This window comes from Oncorhynchus gorbuscha, linkage group LG08, assembly GCF_021184085.1.
Source record: "Oncorhynchus gorbuscha isolate QuinsamMale2020 ecotype Even-year linkage group LG08, OgorEven_v1.0, whole genome shotgun sequence".
In the NCBI taxonomy this organism is placed as follows: domain Eukaryota; kingdom Metazoa; phylum Chordata; class Actinopteri; order Salmoniformes; family Salmonidae; genus Oncorhynchus; species Oncorhynchus gorbuscha.
In genome coordinates, this window is record NC_060180.1 from 7050861 (window position 1) to 7069686 (window position 18826).

The following is an 18826-nucleotide window of genomic DNA, read 5'->3' on the forward strand; positions in this document are numbered from 1 at the left end:
GCTGCAGAAATGTTTTGCTACCCTTCCCCAGATCTGTGTCTAGGAGCTGTACGGACAATTCCTTCCACCTCATGGCTCGGTTTTTGCTCTGACATGCATTGTCAACTGTGGGACCTTATATATACAGGTCTGTGCCTTTCCAGATCATGTCAAATCAATTGAATTTACCACATGTACCAAATGTCCCCATTTACCACAATCAAGTTGTAGGAACATTTCAAGGATGATCAATGGAAACAGGATGCACTTGAGCTCAATTTCAAGTTTCATAGCAATTGTTCTGAATACTTATGTAAATAAGGTATTTCAGTTTTTTAAATTTTTTTTATCCATTTGCAAACATTTCTTTAAACCCTGTTTTTGATTTGTAATTATCGGGTACTATGTGTAGATGGCCGAGGATGTTTATTTATTCAATTTTAGAACAAGGCTTTAACGTAACAAAATGTGTTAAAAGTCTAGCGGTCTGAATACTTTCCGGAGGCACTGTATACTGTAGCAGTGTGCTTTCCAAGTGGTAGTAATATTCTCCTAGCGGTGTGTCTTCCATCCAGATTTCCAGTGGATCTCAATTACAGCTGATACATACAGACTGTTCTCATCCATTATACTCTTTTGCCTTCCTTACTAATTGCTCTCCATCCGTTTCCAATATGCACAAATACATTCTCTCTCTCTCTCTCTCTCTCTCTCTCTCTCTCTCTCTCTCTCTCTCTCTCTCTCTCTCTCTCTCTCTCTCTCTCTCTCTCTCTCTCTCTCTCTCTCTCTCTCGCTCTCTCTCTCATCTTAGCATATTTCTGCAGAATACACTTATAACAGAAGCGGTTCTTTGGACTATACTCATGTGATGAGTAAACTTGAAGACTTGTGTGAGCATCCAGAGCTAATACCTGAGGCTTTAGCTCAGTGGGCTAACATCTGTCTTGAAGTACTCATGAGACCCGTTTTCACACACGCATTTTGCCTTCACAGTGGAACAAATCTGTCTAACGATGTATTTCTTTGCAGAAAATGTAACATCTTTCTCTTCTCTCCCCATCTCTCTCAGGTCCAGTGAAGACCAGTGAGGAAGGATCCTGAAGGATATACATGGGATGGGTGGGGGTGAGGGGGGCTTGTGACATCACTCCCAGCCCAGGTCAGAGTTCACACAGGTAGGCAGACGACTGCTCTTATCCTCTCCCTATCAGTGGGGTCATTAGTCCTGGGCCTTTTTTGTTTTTGGCCCACCTCTGAGCCCTTTGAAAAGTCCTCAACTGGCAGCTTCATTAAATAGTACCCACAAAACACCAGTCTCAACGTCGACAGTGAAGAGGCGACTCCGGGATGCTGGCTTGAGGCATCTGTTTCTCAAACTAGACTCTCTAATGTATATGTCCTCTTTCTCAGTTGTACACTTGGGCCTTCCTGTCTTTCTATTCTGTAATCAAACCCAGATATGCTGACGCTCCAGATTCTCAACTAGTCTAAGGCCAGTTGTATTGCTTCTTTAATCAGCACAACAGTTTTTAGCTGGGTTCCCAGTGGGTCAGAATTCCCAGTGGGTCAGAAGTTTACATACACTCAATTAGTATTTGGTAGCATTGCCGTTAAATTGTTTAACTTGGGTCAAACGCTTCTGGTAGCCTTACACAAGCTTCCCACAATGTTGGGTGAATTTTGGCCCATTCCTCCTGACAGAGCTGGTGTAACTGAGTCAGGTTTGTAGGCCTCCTTGCTCGCACACGCTTTTTCAGTTCTGACCACAAATTGAGGTCAGGGCTTTGTGATGGCCACTCCAATATCTTGACTTTATTGTCCTTAAGCCATTTTACCACACCTTTGGTAACTTTGCTTGGGGTCATTGTCCATTTGGAAGACCCATTTGTGACCAAGCTTGAACTTCCTGGCTGATGTCTGAGATGTTGCTTCAATATATCCACATAATTTTTGTTCCTCATTAAGCCATCTATTTTGTGAAGTGCCCCAGTCCCTCCTGCAGCAAAGCACCCCCACAACATGATGCTGCCACCCCCGTGCTTCAGGGTTGGGAGGGTGTTATTTGACTTGCAAGACACCCCCTTTTCCCTCCAAACATAACGATGGTCATTATGACCAAACAGTTCTATTTCTGTTTCGTCAGACCAGAGGACATTTCTCCAAACACATGGTGTTTTTTATGGTGGTTTTGGAGCAGTGGCTTCTTCCATGCTGAGCGGCCTTTCAGGTTATGTCGGTATAGGACTCGTTTTACTGTGGATATAGATACTTTTGTACCTGTTTCCTCCAGCATCTTCACAAGGTACTTTGCTGTTGTTCTGGGATTGATTTGGACTTTTCGCACCAAAGTTCATCTCTAGGAGACGGCTGCATGGTCCCATTGTGTTTATACTTGCATACTATTGTTTATACAGATGAACGTGGTACCTTCAGGCGTTTGGAAATTGCTCCAGACTTGTGGAGGTCTCTTGGCTGATTTATTTGGATTTTCCCATGATGTTACCCAAAGAGGCACTGAGTTTGAAGGTAGGCCTTGAAATACATCCAACAGGTACACCTCCAATTGACTCAAATGATGTAATTTAGCCTGTCAGAAGCTTCTAAAGCCATGACATAATTTTCTGGAATTTTCCAAGCTGTTTAACCTCTGGGATATTCAGGACGGTAGCGTCCCACCTCAACAACAGCCAGTGAAAGTGCAGGGCGCCAAATAAAAAACACATAGAAATCCCATAATTAAAATTCCTCAAACATACAATTCTTTTTTTTTCTTCCCCTTTTTCTCCCCAATTTCATGGTATCCAATTGTTTAGTAGCTACTATCTTGTCTCATCGCTACAACTCCCGTAAGGCTCGGGAATGACGAAGGTTGAAAGTCATGCGTCCTCCGATACACAACCCAACCAAGCCGCACTGCTTCTTAACACAGCACGCATCCAACCCGGAAGCCAGCCGCACCAATGTGTCGGAGGAAACACCGTGCACCTGGCAACCTTGGTTAGCGCGCACTGCGCCAGGCCCGCCACAGGAGTCGCTGGTGTGCGATGAGACAAGGATATCCCTACCGGCCAAACCCTCCCTTACCCGGACGACGCTAGGCCAATTGTGCGTCGCCCCACGGACCTCCCGGGCGCGGCCGGTTACGAAAGAGCCTGGGCGCGAACCCAGAGTCTCTGGTGGCCCTTAACCACTGCGCCACCCGGGAGGCTAACATCCAGCCACAGTGTCCTAGTCACAGAAAAACACAGCCATTTTTCCAGCCAAAGAAAGGAGTCACAGAAAGCAGATGAGAGCGCGTGATTAGCTCATCCCACTCTGGCAGACCTCATTAAGCTCCCATTACCCCCTCCTTCACAGTAGAAGCATCAAACAAGGTTCTAAAGACTGTTGACATCTAGTGGAAGCCTTAGGAAGTGCAATATGACCCCATAGACACTGTATATTCGATAGGCAATGACTTGAAAAACTACATACCTCAGATTTCCCACTTCCTGGTTGGATTTTTTCTCAGGTTTTCGCCTGCCATATGAGTTCTGTTATACTCACAGATATCATTCAAACAAGCTTGTTAACAAATCAGGACCTGAATATGACTGCGCGTCTCATAATGTGTGTGTGTGTGTGTGTGTGTAGGTAAGTAAAGAAATAAAACAACAGTAAAAAGACATTTGAAAAAAAGAGTAGCAAGGCTATATACAGACACTGGTTAGTCAGGCTTATTAAGGTAGTATGTACATGTAGGTATTGTTAAAGTGACTGTGCATATATGATGAACAGAGAGCAGCAGAAGCGTAAAAAGAGGGGATGGTGGGTGGTGGGATGTGGTAGTAGAGAGAACAGTCTATGGCTGGCGCCTTTGACAATTTTTAGGGCCTTCCTCTGACACCGCCTGGTGTAGAGGTCCTGGATGGCAGGCTGCTTTGCCCCAGGCCGTACGCACTACCCTCTGAAGTGCCTTGCACGACAACGCCGGGAAAAAAATCTAATTATATCCATAATATCGACAGAAACATGGCAAACGTTTTTTATAATCAATCCTCAAGGTGTTTTTCCAAATATCTATTAGATAATATATCAACCGGGACAATTGGCATTTCAGTAGGAGCGAGAGGAAAAATTACTACCTCTGTCTTTTACGCCAAAATCACTCTGAGAGCCCTCTGCTGGCCACTTACGCAATGTAGTGGTTTACGCTCATTCTTCAACATAAAGGCGTGAAACTACATCACAATAATGTAGACATCTTTGGGAATACGTAGAAAAAGGAATCTGGTTGATTCAGTGGCCAATAGGGGTGCATAGGAACACAACGGTTTCAAAACATGAGTCACTTCCTGATTGGATTTTTCTTAGGCTTTCGCCTGTAATATCAGTTCTGTTATACTCACAGACAATATTTTGACAACTTTAGAGTGTTTTCTATCATAAGCTGTCAATTATATGCATATTCTAGCATCTGGTCTTGAGAAAAAGGCGGTTTAATTTGGGAACGTTATTTTTCCAAAAATAAAAATAGTGCCCCATAGTTTCAAGAGGTTAATTAAGCAATTGGTTTTCTCGGCTATGGTTTGTGTTGTGGTCTTGGTCGTTCTTAGTTGAGGAACTATAGCGTAGCTAACTGCAGTGTATTTCTTGTCTGATATCTGGCTACCTCGTCTTACCGTAGCTTGGTCTGTGCAAATGTGCAAATGAACTTGAGCAGCGTGGCAGTTTCCCAAAGTTGGGTGGTTTTAAAGTGAATGTAACTAACGTTAACTAGCTATGTTTTGTAAGAAAGTATGATATATTGCGGTGCATGAGCTGGCCATACACATTAGCTATTGTTCAGTCTTACATTGACTAACGTTAGTCTTACATTGGCTAACATTACCTAGCTAGGCAACTTTAGCTGGTTATCGAAGCAGCCAGGACGTTCGCAATCTTATTTGTGTATGTTTGTGATCCAATTACACGCAAGTGTCTTGATAAACAGTTTACACATGATGACTTCAGCCTTATATGAAAACCTTACATGGCAAAATATAGCTAACTAGCTTTCCTTGTTTGTTTGTTTGTTAGCTACCTAGCCAACATTAGCTCTCAGCAGACTGGTATAACATTATGTAAGCTGACTTGTTAGCCAGCTAGCTACCAAGTTAAAACAAAAACACATGTATTGTGCCAGCTACTTTATAACAATTATATAATTATAACAGGTGAAATGGGAGAAAGTGAAATAGTTAAACATGGTTTACAAAGTATTTGCATGTGAGGTGAAAAGGCCTGTGAAATTACTATTAAAGCAATTGTTTACTTTTACACTTTTTTGCAACCAGGACAGGATGAGACAGGAGGGAAGACAAGAGACAGCAACATAGAATACTAAGAGACAGCAACAAAAGAGGGCAGACAAGAGAGACAGCAACCGAAGAGGGCAGACAAGAGAGACAGCAACCGAAGAGGGCAGACAAGAGACAGCAACATAGAATACTAAGAGACAGCAACAGAAGAGGGCAGACAGGAGACAGCAACATAGAATACTAAGAGATAGCAACATAGAATACTAAGAGATAGCAACAGAGGGCAGACGAGAGAGACGGCAACAGAGGAGGGCAGACAAGAGAGACAGCTACAGATAACACAGAATAAGTGAGGAGAGGCAGAGAAGGGGTGAGAACACAGTAGACTGTATCACTTAAAGCTGGTCTATAGATTATAATTACTGCTGTATGTGAGAGAGAGGTTGTTTGGGTACACACACACACACACACACACACACACACACACACACACACACACACACACACACACACACACACACACACACACACACACACACACACACACACACACACACACACACACACACACACACACACACACACACACACACACACACACACACACACACACACACACACCAGACCTGGGTTCAAATAGTATTTCAATTTGAATAACTTTCACATATATATCAAAGTAGGTATTCAGATATTTTTTTATTTAAAAATACGTTGAAAGAAATTTGGAAAAACACTTGGAAAGCATTGGCATGGATTTTGAAATACAAATAAATACTCCCATGTATTTGAAATAATTGGAATTAAGTATTCGAATATCATTTCAAATTGAAGGCTATTTAAATTACATTTTATGATAATACTTCCAATGGAAGTAGTTGATTCGGACACTTTTTTGAACATACTCAAATACTCAAGTATTTAAATAACAAAGAATCCAATACACATGTATTTAAAAGCACGTCTGACTAGGGATGGGCTGTATCTATATGTTCTTACCTTCATACCATTTCTGTACCATACTGGGGAATACAGTAGTACCGGAAGTGCACACAAGGAGTGCTATTTCACTTAATGTATTTCTTTTTTTACACACAACTATTTAGGCACAGGGATCTTGATCCAGGAGGGGAATTGAATGTTCTGCTGTATCCAAGAAGCTTGATCCGGACATCTTGTCACTTAGTTAGGAAACCAATACATAGCTGAGCCCTGAGCTGGATAAAATGCATTTGACACATTAAACAGCATTGAAAATCATACCGTTGGTATTTCAAAATACACCGTTATAAACGGTATATCGCCCAAGCCAACGACTGACACACACACGTACACACACACACTGCTTAATCAGTTTAAGAATTTTTTTTATCTGTTGGGAAGCTGTTGTCATGACTGCACAGTGAAAACCAATCACACCAGGGGAAATGATTTCTCTGCTTGCATTGGAGGACTGAGAGGATTGGGTGTGAAGCTTAACTTCAGGTTGAGGTGGACAGCCAGTCATAGAAAGAGAGGCTTCACAGTGAAAATGAAAGTTGTTTCTCTCTCCTTGTGTGTGTGTGTGTGTGTGTGTGTGTGTGTGTGTGTGTGTGTGTGTGTGTGTGTGTGTGTGTGTGTGTGTGTGTGTGTGTGTGTGTGTGTGTGTGTGTGTGTGTGTGTGTGTGTGTGTGTGTGTGTGTGTGTGTGTGTGTGAGTTGGTGCCACATGGCGTTCTCCGATAAAGGAAAGGATGTTTGCACCACAGGAATTAGCCTAGCTCTCCATTCCAAACCTCCCTCTCTTTCCCTCACCTCATCTTATCTCGTTTCCTCTTACCCCCCCCTTTCCCTCCATCTAATAACCATCTCCAGGATCTCCAAGATAATGCATTCATGTGACGCAAAGAGAAGGGAAACATATACAACGGCCCTAGTGTTTCTCCACTCCTGTGTGTGTGTGTGTGTCTTCCGTCAGTGTTTAATAGAACATGCCCACATGGACGGTAGTAACATGGTTGTGTGTAGTGACATGATGTTATGTGATTACAGAGGCTGCTCTATGTCTGCCGGCCTGTCAAGTGTCCCCTTCCTCTGAGTGGTTGTAATGTTCTGCGCATCACAAGAGGGGAACACTTCCATTAATGACTTGGCTTTTCATAATGCATAAGATGCTAAAGAGGTAGAGGGGGAAGGGTGGAGAGGGAGGGGTATAGGGAATAAATGGGAGAGAAAGAGAGGGAGGGAGAGAGAGAGATTAGGGAGAGATTGTTAATGAATAATCTAACCGTGTTCCGTTTTGTCTGTCAAGACATTCAAGTCATTAAACAACTAAACAATAGCCTCATTTGAATAATTTCACAAATGAGGTGGCAGTCGCTGGCACGGCTTGCTCTGCTTGCATCGTGGAGTAGAGGGAGAAAGACAGCGAGAAAGAGATGGTATTAGAAAGAGTGGAATAAAGAGTGAGAAAGATGGAGAGAATATATATTGTAGTGTTTTAATATGTACTCTATAGAGAGGCTAGCTGAACTGTATCTAGTCTTTTTTTTATACATGTAATAATATATGATAATAATAATAATAATAATAATGTACTCTGTAGAGAGGCTAGCTGTAACTGTATCTTGCCTTTTTTATTACATGTACTCTGTAGAGAGGCTAGCTGAACTGTATCTAGCCTTTTTTGATTACATGTACTTTGTAGAGAGGCTATCTGAACTGTATCTAGTCTTTTTTGATTACATGTACTTTGTAGAGAGGCTAGCTGAACTGTATCTAGTCTTTTTTTATTACATGTACTTTGTAGAGAGGCTAGCTGTAACTGTATCTTGCCTTTTTTATTACATCATGTTTTTATATGAATTCAGTATATTAGACATTTTCTTAGACATTTTCTCGTGTTTTAATATGAACTGTGTAAGGAGAGAGTTTTCTAGCTGTAGCTTGGTCCATCGTACAGTAATCTTGGTCACCCAGAACTAAAATATTGCTTGATTAAGTTCTGGGGGGATACTTGTTAGAATATATACTAACACGGACTTTAGAAGTCCGCACAATTTTCCACATTTTGTGAGGTTACAACCTTATTCTAAAATCCTTGCTTCACCGCAGTGATGGTGCCAGTCTTCTTCCAGATGTGACCTTTGGCCTTCATGCCAGCAAGTTTAATTTTGGTTTCATCAGACCAGAGAATCTTGTTTTTCATGGTCTGAGAGTCTTTATGTTCCCCTTTGGCAAACTCCAAGCGGACTGTCAAGTGCCTTTTACTGAGGAGTGGATTCCGTCTGGTCACTCAACCATAAAGGCCTGATCCACCAATCAGTGGTTCAGAGATGGTTGTCCTTCTGGAAGGTTCTCCCATCACCACAGAGGAACTCTGGAGCTCTTTCGGCATGACCATCGGGTTCTTGGTCACCTCCCTGACCTCCCCGATTGCTCAGTTTGGCTGGGCGGCCAGCTCTAGGAAGAGTCTTGGTGCTTCCAAACTTCTTCCATTTCAGAATGATGGGGGCGTTCAATGCTGCAGAAATGTTTTGGTACCCTTCCCCAGATCTGTGCCTCGTCACAGTCTTGTCTCAGAGCTCTACGGACAATTCCTTCGACCTCATGGCTCCGTTTTAGCTCTGACATGGACTGTCAACTGTGGGATGTTATATAGACAGGTGTGTGCCTTTCCAAATCATGTCCAATCAATTGAATTTACCACAGGTGGACTCCAATCAACTTGTAGAAACATCTCAAGGATGATCAACGGAAGCAGGATGCACCCGAGCTCAATTTTGAGTCTCATAGCAATGGGTCTGAATACTTATGTAAATAAGGTATTTCTTAGCCTGTTTTCATTTTGTCATTATGTGATATTGTGTGTAGATTGCTAATATTTTTAAAAAATTCGTTTTAGGTTCAGGCTGTAATGTAACAAATTGTGTAAAAAGTCAAAGGGGTCTGAATACTTTCCGAAGGCTGTGTTTTGTTTGTTTGTTTGTTTGTGTGTCTGTGTGTGTGTGTGTGTGTGTGCGCAGTGTTGGGGAATCTACTCAAAATATAGGTTACCAAGCTACCAATTATAGGGCACAATAAAATCTGCGATGCGGAGAATGGGGATGGAATCATGGAATTCAGACAAAATGGAAATCAACAATATCATTTTTGTTGATTGAACTTGGTAGGGAATAACTAAATGTTTAAAAAAAATTGTATTATTTTTCCCATGTTTATCACAAGTCATGTTTTGCAAACTATATTAAAGCTACCCTTAAAATAAAGATAGTTTACTTAACTAAAGTTATTTGCACAACCTCATGAAAAATGATCCTATCTAAATCTTAAATGTCACAGACTACGAATTGCAAGAACAGATCACTCTGGGGTCAAATGTTAACAGAATGTGTGATTTAGCCTATTTAACACAAAAACAATGTTTCAAGTTAGAATTAGGCAGGGCTGATGCCGAAAAATAAAATGAATTCCAGTCTACTTCACCCCTATTTTTTTTCTTAATTAACTACTGAAAACACTACCAAGATTTGAATTTAGTTCAACTACCACCAAGCTACTGCAAAATTTACACTGATCAAAAATATATGTGCAGCATGTAAAGTGTTGATCCAGTGTTTCATGAGCTGAAATAAAACATCCCAGAAATGTTCCACACAACACTTATTTCTCTCAAATTTGGTTTACATCCCTGTCAGTGAGCATTTTTCTTTGGCAAGACAATCCATCCACCTGACAGGTGTGGCATATCAAGAAGCGAATTAAACGGTATGATCATTACACAGGTGCACCTTGTGCTGGGGACAATAAAAGGCCACTCTAAAAGGTTAAGTTTTGTCACACAACACAATGCCACAGATATCTCAAGTTTTGAGGGAGTGTGCAATTGGCATGCTGACCTCAGGAATGTCCACCAGAGCGGTTGCCAGAGAATTTAATGTTAATTTCGAAACCATGTGCTACCTCCGTTGTTTTAGAAAATGTGGCCGTCCCTCCAATCGGCCTTACAGCCACAGAACAGGTGTAACCACGTCAGCCCAGGACCTCCACATCTGGCTTCTTCACCTGCGGCATCGTCAGAGACCAACCACCCGGACAGCTGATGAAACTGTGGATTTGCACAACTAAAGAATTTTGCACGAACTGTCAGAGACCTTTTCAGGGAAGCTAATCTGTGTGCTTGTTGTCCTCACCAGGGTCTTGATCTGACTGCAGTTTGACGTCGTAACCGACTTTAGTGGTAAAATGCTTACCTTCGATGGCTATTGGTATGCTGGAGAAGTGTGCTCTTCATGGATGAATCCTAGTTTCAACTGTACCGGGCAGATGGCGTTGTGTGGGCGAGCAGTTTGCTGATGTCAACATTGTGAACAGAGTGCCCCGTGGTGGCGGTGGGGTTATGGTATGGACAGGTATAAGCTATGGACAATGAACACAATTGCATTTTATAGATGGCAATTTGAATGCACAGAGATATCATGACGAGGTTCTGAGGCCCATTGTCGTGCCATTCATCCAATGCCATCACATCATGTTTTAGCATAATATTCCACAACCCCCTGTTGCAAGGATCTGTTGGCAATTCCTGGAAGCGGAAAATGTCCCAGATCTTCCATGGCCTCCAATTCTATGATCAGCTATATATGAAGGAGATGTGTCGCGCTGCATGAGAGAAATGTCCCTACCCTTTCTTTGACGGTATCTGTATTCCCTGTCATGTGAAATCTATAGATTAGGGCCTAATGAATTAATTTCAATTGACTGATGTCCTTATATGAACTGTAACTCAGTAAAATCTTTGAAATTGTTGCATGTTGTGTTTGATATTTTTGTTCAGTATAGTTAAACTACATGTAACTGTGTGTGTCCATGTGATAGAGGAGTAAGTGGAATAGTCAGTTATATAAAAGCAGTGGGGACACAGCTGAGTTTAATAACATTATTTCATCACTAGTGCAAAGCAAGTTCCTATCCAACACATTATACACATAATGTGTGTGTCTCAATGCAGACCACAACTTGACTTTAAGTGTAGTCAGATCCATGCATGCTTAAAAACCAGGGTCACAGCGTATTGACAGCCTCTCGACAGAGCATAGATTTACGCACACGCAAACTTCACCACACCACACACACAGATACCAGAGAGTTAGTTATTCCCCACTCTCTGACCCACCTAATTGAGAACGGCTGTGGCTGGCTCTTGCTCTGGATGTTTGTGTGTGTGTGTTCCAGTGTATAAGGACAGAGAGAACAGCCATAGTCTAACTCTGTCCAGCAGTTGGCCCCCTGAAATATGACCCTCACCCACTCCTCTCCTCTCCATGCCAAGAGGCAGAGCACAAGTGGGTTTAATGTGAGGAGTGTGTGTGTGTGTGTGTGTGTGTATGCGTCTTAGGGAGGGAGGGAAAGAGAGGGATTGAGACAGAGGGAGATAGAGTCCAAGATAGAGAACAAGATTGAAGACCTAGTGGTGTAAGAGTGAACCAGAGTGTAAACAAACAGCAGAGAGAGGTCTAGAGAAGCATAGAGGGGTACCATATTAACAGCTGCACGTGTGTCCTGGGTTATATCTGTCTCTGTCTGTGTGTGTGCATCCGTGCGGTAGGGAGGCAGCGGTAGCTTCGAGGTTAGAGAGGGTTGCCGGTTTGAGCCCCTGTATACTACCTACCACCATTGTGCCTGTGAGCAAGGCACTTTACCTCTAAGTGCCGCAGCCTCTCTGCTTCAGCTCACGTGCTGCTCCCAGCCTGTGATGGGTGTGTCAGGTGAGGGCCAAAAATATACAATATCTGTAAAAATTGACCAATAATGCAACTTTGTAGTGTTGTCTATCTGTCTGTCAGGCAGATCTGTCTGTCAGTTACTGTCTCTCTCTCGGTTGAGGAGTGTCAGCCATCGTGAAGCTGCCATCACCTCTTTCGGCTCTAGTTTACAGATCCGATGACATGTTTGAAATGTGGTGAAGTGGTGGTGACTGGGAGGGAGAGAGAAAGAAGGAGAGAGCATGAGAGAGTGTGTGTGTGTGTGTGTGTGTGTGTGTGTGTGTGTGAGAGAGAGCGAGTGTGTGAGAGAGGCAGAGACAAACCTGCTGCACTCTATCAACTGTGAATAGATTCTCATGGCTTGGCATTCACTGTTGGTTGTGACTCTTCTCAACACTATAAAAACACTGTCCTCCCGAGTGGCACAGCGGTCTAAGGCACTGCATCACAGCACTAGCGGTGTCACTACAGATCTGGGCTACATACCGGTCTGTGTCGCAGCCGGCTGCGACTGGGAGACGCACAATTGGCCCAGCGTCGTTAGGGTTTCCCCGGAAGGGATGTCCTTGTCCCATCGCGCTCTAGCGACTCCTGTGGCAGGCCTGGCGCAGTGCACGCTGACATGGTTGCCAGGTATACAGTGTTTCCTCTGACACATTGGTGCGGCTGGCTTCCGGGTTAAGTGAACAGTGTGTGAAGGATCAGTGCGGCCTGGCAGGGTCGTGTTTCGGAGGATGCACGGCTTTTGACCTTCGTCACCTCTCCCGTTGCAGCGATGGGACAAGACTGGAACTACCAATTGGATATCATGAAAGGGGGTGAAAATTCAACATTTCCAACTGGTCCTTGGCTTTGTTTCCCATTTCACACTTTGGATAAATACTTTCCTTGGACTGTCTTTTTCCTTCTGTCAGTTGATAAGTACACTTCACTAGACCTGAGGTAATGTCAGGTGTGAGTGAGATACACAGAGACAGAAAACACTTATTTCTGAAGTTACAGTTGACTTTGTCACGTACTGAAGGCACTGCACCGGATCCTTTTCATTTATTTAACTTTTATTCAAGCTTTATATAAATAGATTATTCTCATTGAGATACAATCTCTTTTACAAGGGAGACCTGTTATTACTAGCATTTACACTACATTCATTGTTTGTAAATGCTAGTATTAAATGAAAGTGAAGAGTTATCCACAGTAGGAGACAGAGCGTGTTAATACTGACACTATTCATCGTTGTAATCAGTGTTGACAGTATTCATCGTTGTAATCAGTGTTGACAGTATTCATCGTTGTAATCAGTGTTGACAGTATTCACTGTTGTAATCAGTGTTGACAGTATTCATCGTTGTAATCAGTGTTGACAGTATTCACTGTTGTAATCAGTGTTGACAGTATTCACTGTTGTAATCAGTGTTGACAGTATTCACTGTTGTAATCAGTGTTGACACTATTCATCGTTGTAATCAGTGTTGACAGTATTCATCGTTGTAATCAGTGTTGACAGTATTCATCGTTGTAATCAGTGTTGACAGTATTCACTGTTGTAATCAGTGTTGACAGTATTCATCGTTGTAATCAGTGTTGACAGTATTCATCGTTGTAATCAGTGTTGACAGTATTCACTGTTGTAATCAGTGTTGACAGTATTCATCGTTGTAATCAGTGTTGACAGTATTCACTGTTGTAATCAGTGTTGACACTATTCATCGTTGTAATCAGTGTTGACAGTATTCATCGTTGTAATCAGTGTTGACAGTATTCACTGTTGTAATCAGTGTTGACAGTATTCATCGTTGTAATCAGTGTTGACAGTATTCACTGTTGTAATCAGTGTTGACAGTATTCACTGTTGTAATCAGTGTTGACAGTATTCATCGTTGTAATCAGTGTTGACAGTATTCACTGTTGTAATCAGTGTTGACAGTATTCACTGTTGTAATCAGTGTTGACAGTATTCACTGTTGTAATCAGTGTTGACAGTATTCATCGTTGTAATCAGTGTTGACAGTATTCATTGTTGTAATCAGTGTTGACACTATTCATTGTTGTAATCAGTGGTGACAGTATTCATTGTTGTAATCAGTGCTGACAGTATTCATTGTTGTAATCAGTGTTGACACTATTCATTGTTGTAATCAGTGTTGACACTATTCACTGTTGTAATCAGTGTTGACAGTAATAAATCGTTGTCATCACAGTGTTGACAGTATTCATTGTTGTAATCAGTGTTGACAGTAATAAATCGTTGTCATCACAGTGTTGACAGTATTCATCGTTGTAATCAGTGTTGACACTATTCACCGTTGTAATTATAGTGTTGACAGTATTCATCGTTGTAATCACAGGGTTGACAGTGTTCATCGTTGTAATCACAGGGTTGACATTGTTGTAATCACAGTGTTGACAGTATTCACCATTGTAATAAGTGTTGACAGTATTCATTGTTGTAGTTGTAGCCACAGTGATGACAGTGTTGAGTATTGTAGTTGTAGTCAGTGTTGCCAGTATTGGGTCTTGTAGTTGTACTCAGTTTTGGCAGTATTGGGTCTTGTAATTGTAAGTGTTGGCAGTAATACGTAGTCAGTGTTGGCAGTAATGAGTCTTGTAGTTGTAGTCAGTGTTGGCAGTAATGAGTCTTGTAGTCAGTGTTGGCAGTATTGAGTCTTGTAGTCAGTGTTGGCAGTAATAAGTAGTCAGTGTTGGCAGTAATGAGTCTTGTAGTCAGTGTTGGCAGTATTGAGTCTTGTAGTCGGTGTTGGCAGTAATGAGTCTTGTAGTTGTAGTCAGTGTTGGCAGTATTGAGTCTTGTAGTCGGTGTTGGCAGTAATGAGTCTTGTAGTTGTAGTCAGTGTTGGCAGTATTGGGTCTTGTATTTGTAGTCAGTGTTGGCAGTATTGGGTCTTGTAGTTGTACTCAGTGTTGGCGGTAATAAGTCTTGTAGTTGTAGTCAGTGTTGGCAGTATTGGGTCTTGTAGTTGTAGTCAGTGTTGGCAGTATTGGGTCTTGTAGTTGTACTCAGTGTTGGCATTATTGGATCTTGTAATTGTAAGTGTTGGCAGTAATACGTAGTCAGTGTTGGCAGTAATGAGTCTTGTAGTCAGTGTTGGCAGTATTGAGTCTTGTAGTCAGTGTTGGCAGTATTGAGTCTTGTAGTCAGTGTTGGCAGTATTGAGTCTTGTAGTCGGCTTTGGCAATAATAAGTAGTCAGTGTTGACAGTAATGAGTCTTGTAGTCAGTGTTGGCAGTATTGGGTCTTGTAGTTGTACTCAGTGTTGGCATTATTGGATCTTGTAATTGTAAGTGTTGGCAGTAATACGTAGTCAGTGTTGGCAGTAATGTGTCTTGTAGTCAGTGTTGGCAGTATTGAGTCTTGTAGTCAGTGTTGGCATTAATGAGTCTTGTAGTTGTAGTCATTGTTGGCAGTAATGAGTCTTGTAGTTGTAGTCAGTGTTGGCAATAATAAGTAGTCAGTGTTGACAGTAATGAGTCTTGTAGTCAGTGTTGGCAGTATTGAGTCTTGTCAGTGTTGGCAGTATTGAGTCTTGTAGTCAGTGTTGGCAGTAATAAGTAGTCAGTTTTGGCAGTAATGAGTCTTGTTGGCAGTAATGAATTTTGTTGGCAGTAATGAGTCTTGTGGTCGGTGTTGGCAGTAATGAGTCTTGTAGTTGTAGTCAGTGTTGGCAATAATAAGTAGTCAGTGTTGACAGTAATGAGTCTTGTAGTCAGTGTTGGCAGTATTGAGTCTTGTCAGTGTTGGCAGTATTGAGTCTTGTAGTCAGTGTTGGCAGTAATAAGTAGTCAGTGTTGGCAGTAATGAGTCTTGTTGGCAGTAATGAGTCTTGTAGTCGGTGTTGGCAGTAATGAGTCTTGTATTTGTAGTCATTGTTGGCAGTATTGAGTCTTGTAGCTGTAGTCATTGTTGGCAGTATTGAGTCTAGTAGTTGTACTCTGTTGGCAGTATTGAGTCTTGTATTTGTAGTCATTGTTGGCAGTATTGAGTCTTGTAGCTGTAGTCATTGTTGGCAGTATTGAGTCTAGTAGTTGTACTCTGTTGGCAGTATTGAGTCTTGTATTTGTAGTCATTGTTGGCAGTATTGAGTCTTGTAGTTGTACTCAGTGTTGGCAGTATTGAGTCTTGTAGTTGTACTCAGTGTTGGCAGTATTGAGTCTTGTAGTCAGTGTTGGCAGTAATGAGTCTTGTTGGCAGTAATGAGTCTTGTTGGCAGTAATGATCCTTGTTGGCAGTAATGAGTCTTGTAGTCGGTGTTCACAGTAATGAGTCTTGTAGTTGTAGTCAGTGTTGGCAGTAATGAGTCTTGTAGTTGTAGTCAGTGTTGGCAATAATAAGTAGTCAGTGTTGACAGTAATGAGTCTTGTAGTCAGTGTTGGCAGTATTGAGTCTTGTCAATGTTGGCAGTATTGAGTCTTGTAGTCAGTGTTGGCAGTAATAAGTAGTCAGTGTTGGCAGTAATGAGTCTTGTTGGCAGTAATGAGTCTTGTTGGCAGTAATGAGTCTTGTTGGCAGTAATGAGTCTTGTAGTCGGTGTTGGCAGTATTGAGTCTTGTAGTTGTACTCAGTGTTGGCAGTATTGAGTCTTGTAGTTGTACTCTGTTGGCAGTATTGAGTCTTGTATTTGTAGTCATTGTTGGCAGTATTGAGTCTTGTATTTGTAGTCATTGTTGGCAGTATTGAGTCTTGTAGTTGTACTCAGTATTGGCAGCATTGAGTCTTGTATTTGTAGTCAGTGTTGGCAGTAATAAGTAGTCAGTGTTGGCAGTAATGAGTCTTGTTGGCAGTAATGAGTCTTGTAGTCGGTGTTGGCAGTAATGAGTCTTGTAGTCGGTTTTGTCAGTATTGAGTCTTGTATTTGTACTCAGTATTGGCAGTATTGAGTCTTGTAGTTGTACTCAGTATTGGCAGTATTGAGTCTTGTATTTGTAGTCAGTGTTGGCAGTAATAAGTAGTCAGTGTTGGCAGTATTGAGTCTTGTAGTTGTACTCAGTATTGGCTGTATTGAGTCTTGTAGTTGTACTCAGTGTTGGCAGTATTGAGTCTTGTAGTCAGTGTTGGCAGTAATGAGTCTTGTTGGCAGTAATGAGTCTTGTAGTCGGAGTTGGCAGTAATGAGTCTTGTAGTTGTAGTCATTGTTGGCAGTACTGAGTCTAGTAGCTGTACTCAGTGTTGGCAGTATTGAGTCTAGTAGTTGTACTCAGTGTTGGCAGTATTGAGTCTAGTAGTTGTACTCAGTGTTGGCAGTATTGAGTCTAGTAGTTGTACTCAGTGTTGGCAGTATTTAGTCTAGTAGTTGTACTCAGTGTTGGCAGTATTGAGTCTAGTAGTTGTACTCAGTGTTGGCAGTATTGAGTCTAGTAGTTGTACTCAGTGTTGGCAGTATTGAGTCTAGTAGTTGTACTCAGTGTTGGTAGTGAGAAGACACGGTGTTGTGGCAGTGAAATGGGAAGCCAATGTTTATGTTCTTTAGGTTACCATGGTTATCTCTCATCGTAACCTTACCCTGTACCCATGTCTTCGCTGTGTGTGTGTGTGTGTATTGTTGTGTGTGGGTGTGTATTCGATTTACACATGTGTGTATGTTCACTCCGTGCACGTGTGTATTTTTGCTCTGTGTGGATGTGTGTTTGATCTGTGTGTGTGTATGTCAATGTTTGCCCTGTGTGTGTGTGTGTGTTCACCGTGAGGTCGGTGCAGCTGTAGGTCTCCAGAAGAGCTGTAAGGACTTGCCAATATATTCATATTCTCTCTGCAGGCATTTCCGCACACTAACAATGGCCGCCCCCCAAGTGATGAAACTGAGAGGAAACCGCTTTTGTGAACAGCCACAACGGTTTTGGTGTGTGCACTTCTGACCTGAGATGACACACACACACACTTCCTCTGTGGTCTCTGGTAGAGGAAGGATGTGTGTGCGGTGCTGTAACCCTGGCCATGATTCTTCAGGGTGTCTGGTCAGTAGAACTGTTAGGACAGTTTGAAATGTTGACACACATGGTTAGTTGTGGTTCATTCCGCAGCTCTTGTTGTATGCTCAGTAAATCATTACCAAATGGTAAAATATTGTGATGCGATGGGTTACCTCTCGGGTGTTCAAACCGGTTAAGCTCTGCAGCGGAAAATGACTGTTCCTTATTGGACAAGCCCAGGTAGACCGCTCGCCACTTGGGACTAAGGCACTGCTTCACTGCAGACCTAGGTTCGATCCCGGGCTGTATCACCACCGGCCATGATCGGGAGTCCCATAGGGCGGCGCACAATTGGCCCAGCGTTGTCCGGGTTAGGGGAGGGTTTGGCCAAGGGGGCTTTATAAGTAGGCTGTCCTTGTAAATAAGAATTAGTTCTTTACTGACTTGCCTTGTTAAATAAAGTAAGTAAATAAATACATGTAAATACTCCCTCCCTGTTTCAGTGGTTTTCTTCTGTTTGCTGTCTAATGAACGGAACCAGAAGAGTTAGAACATGGTCTTCCTCTTCCTGTGGGTTGGCTGCCAGGCCTTCTTTCACTATACCAAATGATAGCCTATCCCCTACTCTCTGTTTATTATCTAGTCACTTTAACTCTACCTACATATACATATTACCTCAATTACCTCGACTAACTGGTGCCCCCGCACGTTGACTCTGTACCGGTACCCCCCTGTATATAGTCTCGCTATTGTTATTTTACTGCTGCTCTTTAATTACTTGTTACTTTTATTTTCTATTTTTCATTTAACACTTTTTCTTATAACTTCTTAAAGCATTGTTGGTTAATGGCTTGTAAGTAAAGCATTTCACGGTAAAGTCTACACTGTTGGTTAAGGGCTTGTA

At 42.2% G+C, this 18826-nt stretch overlaps 1 protein-coding gene across 6 annotated transcripts in view; it reads left to right on the forward strand.

The window, feature by feature from the left end:
* Positions 1-18826, forward strand: part of zmiz1a (zinc finger, MIZ-type containing 1a) — a 306966-nt gene that overhangs the window by 81532 nt on the left and 206608 nt on the right. For 5 of the 6 annotated variants that reach the window (XM_046358353.1, XM_046358352.1, XM_046358356.1 and 2 more), the window contains exon 2: positions 1049-1154. The gene's annotated coding sequence lies outside the window, so the exon portion shown is untranslated. Of the gene's footprint in view, positions 1-1048; positions 1155-11808; positions 12001-18826 lie in introns of those variants that run through there. The other variant, XM_046358355.1, reaches the window with a different exon arrangement.